The following is a 7,724-nucleotide window of genomic DNA, read 5'->3' as shown; positions in this document are numbered from 1 at the left end:
TGGTCCTTCTGGTCATTCTACCATTCCATTCACTGGACTTTCATACACATACACACACACACACACACACACACACACACACACACACTAGAGTGCCGATGCATGCAATTTGTGCAAGGGGCTCAACCCTCGCATCCATGGTGGCTTGCCTCAGCCCTCACAGCCCTGGTTTTATCCGGAAAGCCATCCGGAAGGGTGTCTGGAAGGTTGTTCGGCTGTCTGGTCTAATTAGCATATTACGCTTTTATTATTATAGACTACTAGAGGACCGATGCACAAAATTCATGCATGGGGGGTTGGGGGTCCCTCAGCCCGGCTTGCACCCTCTCACAATCCAGGACCCCTTGAGGGATGTCTAACTGCCAGTTTAGTCCTGATCGCAGGACATCCCTCTCACAATCCGGGAACACTGGCTCCTAACCGCTCGCCTGCCTGGCTGATCACCCCTAACAACCCATCTGCCTGCCTGATCACCCCTAACCACTCTTCATGCCTGCCTGGTTACCCCTAACCACTCACCTCCCTGCCTGATCACCTGTAACCACCTCTCCCTGCTTGCCTGATCGCCCCTAACTGCCTCTGTCTCTAACCCTGCTGCCATGGCTTCATCAGGAAGGATATCCGGAATGATGTCCGTAAGGTCTTTCAGCTGTCTGGTCTAATTTGCATATTACACTTTTATTATTATAATTGCTGTAATGCATAATTTTCTCACATCATTAGTAAAATATTTTATAACAACACTGTGACATAAATATTTTCTCACTTTGTGAACAAGGACAATAAAAACCGGAGTGGTTGAAGAATTTACTTAAGGCATAGAAGAAAAAATATAATTAAGCAAGACTCCAAATATTTAAATAGTTCATATCTAAAGTTATGTAGCTGTATTTTGATTCTACTGCATGATTAATGAAATGAAATTCATTGAATATTTTTCATGTATTTTTAATATGTTTGTTGACATTAAAATAAGCGGTTTTTTTTTCTGAAAAAGAAAATTTCCATACCTGTGATTTGTTGTTCAAAATTTAGAAAAAAAATCCATTATTTTTTGTGCCTTTGAATGTGAAGTTAAAAGAAAAAATGTTAGTAATTTCTTCCCATAATTCCCTCTTCAGGAAAGTTGTACACTTTTTATATAAACATATGTATTTACATAAGTACAGATTCACTAAATTTAGCAGTGATTCACAATCATTTTTTGTAGCCCACCTTTTTAAAGCAGTAGATTGTTTTTGTAAGTGATATGACTGAGAGATTAAAAGTGTCAAAACAATAAATAAGTTGGAAATCATTAGTAATTGCTAATGCTAAATAGCAATGATCATCTGTATCTATGAAAGCATTTCTAGACTCAAGTTATGAACAGGAAATTCATAAAAGAGGAAATTCCAATCACAAATACACCTATGAAACACTTTTTAAACTTAAAATCAGATAAAGTGTGAATGGGATATAGATTGTTTTTATAAGATTACAAAACTATTAAAATATGTTAATACCAAGAGTTGATAACAAAATTAGTATATGGATACAGACTCTCTCCTTAGCTGGAGAAGCACTTAAAAGACAATTGGTTGTATTTATTAAAATGTTACATATACATTCTCTATGACTCAGCAATTCTACTTCTATTTTTTATAATTTAGGGTGGGAGAAATACTCTCATATTAACCCATGAAGAAATCCTCCTCTATTAACAAAATAACATTACAATTACATTCACCACAACATTGTTTGTAATAGAAAAAAAAGACAAATACACAATTTAATATGACTAAGTTAAAACAATAGTTGGAATTATGTGCATTACTTTGCTAAGGAAATGTTAAATGAGAAACTAATATATTTTATAACTTTTCTTCATCTCTCCTAAATTATATACATATTTCCCATAACTGTACATGTGTGTGTGCATGTATGTGTGACTACAAAGGAAAACAATTCTGGGAGACAAAAAATAATTAATAACCAATAAAAAGATGGATTTGTTTTATTATAAGCAATATTTGCAGTGACTTTATTATTATGTACAATCAATCAATATTTTTCTATAAAGAATTATGTTATTTATGTAATAAAAATTTTAATTTATGTTCGTACTTATTAACCCTCTTCACCCTTTTGCCCATCTATCCCTTGCCCAATCCTCTGGCAACATCAGTTTGTTTTCTATATATACTAGTATGAGACTGTTTCTTTGTTTTTTATTTATTTAGTGTTTATAAGTTCCACATATAAGTGAAATGAGTATTTGTTTTTCTCTGATTTATTTCACTTAGCATTGTACCCTCTAGGTCTATCTATGTTGTCACAAATGGAAAGATTTCATTCTTTTTTATGGCTGAGTAATATTATATTGTATGTGCATATATGTATACACATACTTTTAATAATTACTAAGGCAGTGTTTATTAAAATACATTTTATTTTCAAAACTGAGCTATCAGCTGTTAAAATATGAATACATTTTTTGGGACACCCTATATATCCACTTATTCTTTATCCATTCATATATTGATGGACACCTAGGTTGCTTCCATATCATGACTATAAAATATAGTATAGGAAATATACTCAATAATATCACAGTAACTGTGTAGTGATAGATGGTTACTAGACTTCTAATGGTGATCATTCATAAGATATATAAATGTCAAATTTTTATGAAACTAATATTGTATGTCAATTATACTTGAACTAAAAAAGCTTTGCATTCAGAGTGAAACTTTAAAAAGTTTACTTAAAATCAGCTTAAAATAAATACAATAATATCTTTGAGAAAATATATAATTCCAGGCCTAATGTTCTTCATTCAGTTGACATTTAGCTTTGTGTCAATATTAGAATATAACTGTTTTCAACTCTAGATAATCTGACAAAGTTATAATTTTACCTACTTCTTGAAACAGGTTTTGTCTCACTCTAAACCCTACCTTCAAACACATGCATCACAATATTATATGTGAGAGACACTGCTTCAACAATAGGCATTGTGAACTTTTCTGAGCTATTTGTGTTTTGTACAATGCTTAGCTTTTGTTGTTGTTAGATAATGATAATCACTGGAGAATTTTGAGGTAGGTGAAGATGAGCTCTATCTCTAGTCTTGCTAAAAGCTTAAAATGAGAGAAACCCTTAGGCCAATTCCAGCCATATATACAGAAATTTATTAAGCAAACATTAACCAGTAGACACAAAATAGTTCATACCACTATCTTATGAGTTCAATGAAGCCCCAGCTCTCTGACGTTTTGAAGCTTTGACCACACCTTGAATGAAAGGTTCACATAAGTCAGACATGCTAATATCACAGAGATAAGATTCTGTTTTACTTTTACATGATAACAAAAATTAGACGTTTTGAACCCAATAGTTGGACACAAACTCTTTAATGATCAAGTTTTGTAAGAATTTATGCTTAGTGCAATATGAGTGATGTGATTCTTAATTATTTTAGTCAATTCACATATCTAGAATACTATTAATTTTACTGAAAACCCATTGCTAATATTCATGATGGTGATTAACAAGCCATTAATATCACCAGTAGAAACATATTTCTAAGATTCATTATGCTATTTGGAAAAAGCCTTAGTATAGATTGAAACATGGATACTAGAAGTGCTTTCAGTAGTTACGCTTAAGTTTAGATTTCCTAAGTTTAATTATAACTGAATCTCCTTGGAATTCAAATTCCTGATTAGGGTAACTGACTAAGCTTAGATGTAATATCATCTATCTACTACATTAGTGGCATTTGATGTTTCATTCAAACAACGAATATACTCAGTTTTACCAAAAATATATATTATGTATTAACTAAAATGTATTGATATGATTGTGGAAAGCTTAGAATCCATCACTGACTCTGTTCTCTCCATGTATCAGTTCTTCCTATGACTGACATTCATTTTATGGCCAAACTGTAGCGATCTTTCCAATATATCATCTTTTTTTGGAGAAAGCATAGACGTTAGAATTGTGCACAGAGTTTCTATGTTGCACTTCAGTTGGACCAACTCAATCACCTTCTCATCACTGAAACAAATACTGTGGTTAGTGTATGGGTTGTGATGATTGCTATAGTAAAGGATTCATGCCTGCAATTCGAGATGGGAGTTTGGTTGACCTCCTGGAATAGCATGCAGAAACTAGGAACAATAGAAAAGAGTAAGCAGTAATAATGAGTGCAATTATTAACCTTTTAATGTAACTCTATGAGAATATCATGGGGAACCCTCTAATTTTAAATAGTTTGAAGACAAAATGGAATAAATAAATATTTGTTAACTAATACATAATTTGCTTCTGCTTCTCCATATTGGACTTATGAATGTCATAGAAAGAAATAACCATTTTACAGGTATTAAGTTAATACACAACTTTTATTAAAGAGTTACATAAAGAGATCTTCTCATTCCTTTTGTTGCTCATTCTTATGCTAAACTGGTACTCACTAGATGATAATCTTATACATAGGCATTAGTCAAAATGCCATAAATACCACATGAAGAGTAAATGGAAGACATGGCATACTTTTTTTCTCCAAAATGCTTCTTTTTTATTTTTTTATTTTTCAACTTAAGGTAGAGGTAATTTAGGAAAAAGAATTCAGTCATACAGGTCTCTGAATTTCTGCCATTTTCAATACTAGTTTTACCTAAAAAAACAAACAAACAAACAAAAAAACAACAACAACAACACACACACACACACACACACACAAACTTGTGTAAAAAAATGGAATTTGGTCATTTTAGTGTTCTTTGACCTGGTCACACAACTTTACTTTCATTATAAAATTAATATCTCTTCCCACTCCAAGCAAAAATACTAATTATTTTCAAGTTGTTCAAATATAATACATTTGTAGTATGTCCATTTATTTTATGTAATTTATTATGCCCAGCGAGGCATAAACTCTTATGTGGAACTCCCCTTTCCTGTAGCAATGCAGAACAGAACAGAGGATGATAATAATAGGTGCAGTCACATTTAATTACTAGAATTAAATTAAAGTCTTTGTAATTAGTTTCTATAAGTTTTTTTTCTTTTAATTCAAAGAAAACAGTCCAGAAAAGCAGTTAATTTCAGATATCCTGTGGCTGCTTGCCCAGAGATTAAGCAACTGATGATAGTCAGGGTCATTGGCTCTTTGAAAAACCCAGGTGCCTGCTAGTTGTAGGTTTCAGTAACACCACTGGGAACTTTCAATTTAACTTGATGCTTAAAAATGAACAGTGGGAGCTTTTCAATAAGCTCAATCAATGTTGAAAGCAAAGTGCTGTGAAAAACATGGGTAAACATTGATTTTGGGCTTCAGGTCCATTCAGAAACTATTCTTAGGGAGGTCTCTACCACCTCATTCATTTACAGTAAGAAGTAACTGTTGGGTTTACACATAAAACTGCACACAGTAGTGCTCACATAAGCTTCTTACCTAGTATATTCTTGAATGACTGCATTTTTGAAAATCATGTAGCATTTTCTTAGTAACCATTTTAGGATAAAATCCTCTTTAGGCTTTGGTGCCTTGTGCAGCATGCATACCTAATTTTAAATATGACTAATTTCTGTCCATACAACAGGCAACACATCTTATATTTTGAGCATTTTCATTAGTGTCACTTTTGAATCCATTATTATTCAACTTATCTCTACTGAAATACATTTTGCTGATCTGGACATGCACGGGCTGTGAGTTGTAGTTGCGGATGGCTCAGAAACATACTATATAGTGAGCAAACTTTGAATGACTAAAGGAAATTGACAAATATACTATGGAACGAAAATGAGTATTATTTCAATCACTGAGGAAATAAACTAAAGTAAAAACAAGAAGAAAAATAAAAAACCTGCTCCCCAACAACAACAAAAAGATAAATCCACCTGAATGATTAAAATGAATTTGGTTATTTCAAGCAAAAAACATAAGACTTTTCCATTCTCCCTGTTGCAGAGGACTTTCTAGTTGGTTATTGGGCTGGAAGGATAAGAAAGCTATGTGCTTTCAAAAGTAATTCACTGTAAGAAGGTCAGAGTGTGAAACTGAGCCAGAGTCCGTGAGGGGAGACAGGAACCTGCTGAGTAACCTTACATAAATGCCAAGGCCAGAGGTACAGAGCTAGATGGTAAGCAGGAGGCAACATTCTAATTGGGGACCAGATTGTAGCAGAGGCAGACTGAAGAAGTGAACAGACACAGGGAGATATTTAGCTGCAGTATACTAATAACAGTTGCTTGGAAAATGGTGAAATGATTTAAATGTTACTGAGAGCTATTTCCAGCTATAAATTAATAATATTTACATATAATCATTTTAAAATTTCTTGTAAGTAAATTCCAGAAAAGTTTGATGTCAGCTGGAATTTCCTCTTTTTTTTTTATTGCTGTTGATGTAAATGCTTTTAGATTCTCCTCTTTCGGTTTTCTGACATTTCCTGAGGCTGTGTGTCTGTTACTAACCACTCGGGCACTTGCTGATCCTGTGTAATCTGAAAGATTCTTCCAATATTGGAGGGGATAATTTTCTCATTTCCCATTTTTTAATTTTATCTTTTCAATCATTGTGTTAATTTAATGTTATCTCCCCTGACCATTTCTCTGTTTATTTATTTTTTAAAATGCTCATTTCCTCTTTGGGATTATCAAAAAGGACTGTTTTTAATTATTAAAATTGTAAATTTTATTTTCAAATTTTTCAAACTTTTGTTGTGTTCTTTACATTTTAAAAACTTATCAAACATATCAAAAGATATAAATTTAATGTATGTAAAATGTATGTAGTTTTCTTCTTGCTGTCTGAAATGTTATTTTCTCTATGAGCCAGCAATCTTGGCTTTCTGTTAATGCTTAAGAACAAAGAATTTGGATTTCAGTTCTTCTATTTGGATTAATTTCTCAATATGTATGTCTTGTCTTCTAGTCTGTCAGAGATGCTTTAATACTGTGCTCATGTTGATCAATATACGTAGATGTCCTGGGTTTCCCCTGTCATTATGTAATGAGGCTCAGTTTCTCAAAAGGCCTGCTTCCTTAGTCCTAAGGCTGACTGTCAGGTGAGCCTAAGTGGGAGAGCTGTGAGATTTGCAGGCAAACTTTGGTAAACATATGTAGAGATTAAAAGCAGGCATGCTGTTGCTCCTACTCCTTCCCTGCAAATCTAAAATGAGATTAAATGACTCTGAAGTCCTAATATCATCTAAGAAAACTTTATTTTTTTCTAGAAGTGCAATTTCTAAAAGCAGAACTCTAGATTTCTTTTCCCTTTTAGAGAAAAATCAGATGTTAAAGTCCTCTATAAGCTGAGTTGGGGCATGGGGAGAGAGTAGGAGCAACTGAACAAGCAACTTATTCCATAGCAAACCTTTTAACTAATTAACCTCTTTTCCGTTCCACTATTCCCACTTTCAAAACTTATCTGTCCCAAAGTCATGAACTTATAAAATGTTTCCTCCCATGTCTCCTTTGACCTTCTTTTGTCTGTGTACTAGATTAGTTTTTCAATAAGATTGTCTGATTTTCAACCTGTAAGAAATATTTTAATTGTGTTTGCATGTTGCTGACCAATTTATCCTATGAGCATTATACTCCTGTTACATATTTTAACATTTTGTACTTCATTGCAATAAGACTTAGAGCAGTGGTTCTCAACCTTGGCTGCACATTAGAATCACCTGGGAATCTTTTTAAAATTCTGATTTCTGGGCCTCATCCTC

The sequence above is a fragment of the Myotis brandtii genome, unplaced genomic scaffold (genome assembly GCF_000412655.1).
Source record: "Myotis brandtii unplaced genomic scaffold, ASM41265v1 scaffold159, whole genome shotgun sequence".
In the NCBI taxonomy this organism is placed as follows: Eukaryota; Metazoa; Chordata; class Mammalia; order Chiroptera; family Vespertilionidae; genus Myotis; species Myotis brandtii.
The sequence above is the reverse complement of the archived record's forward strand: the minus strand, read 5'-3'. Positions refer to the sequence as shown.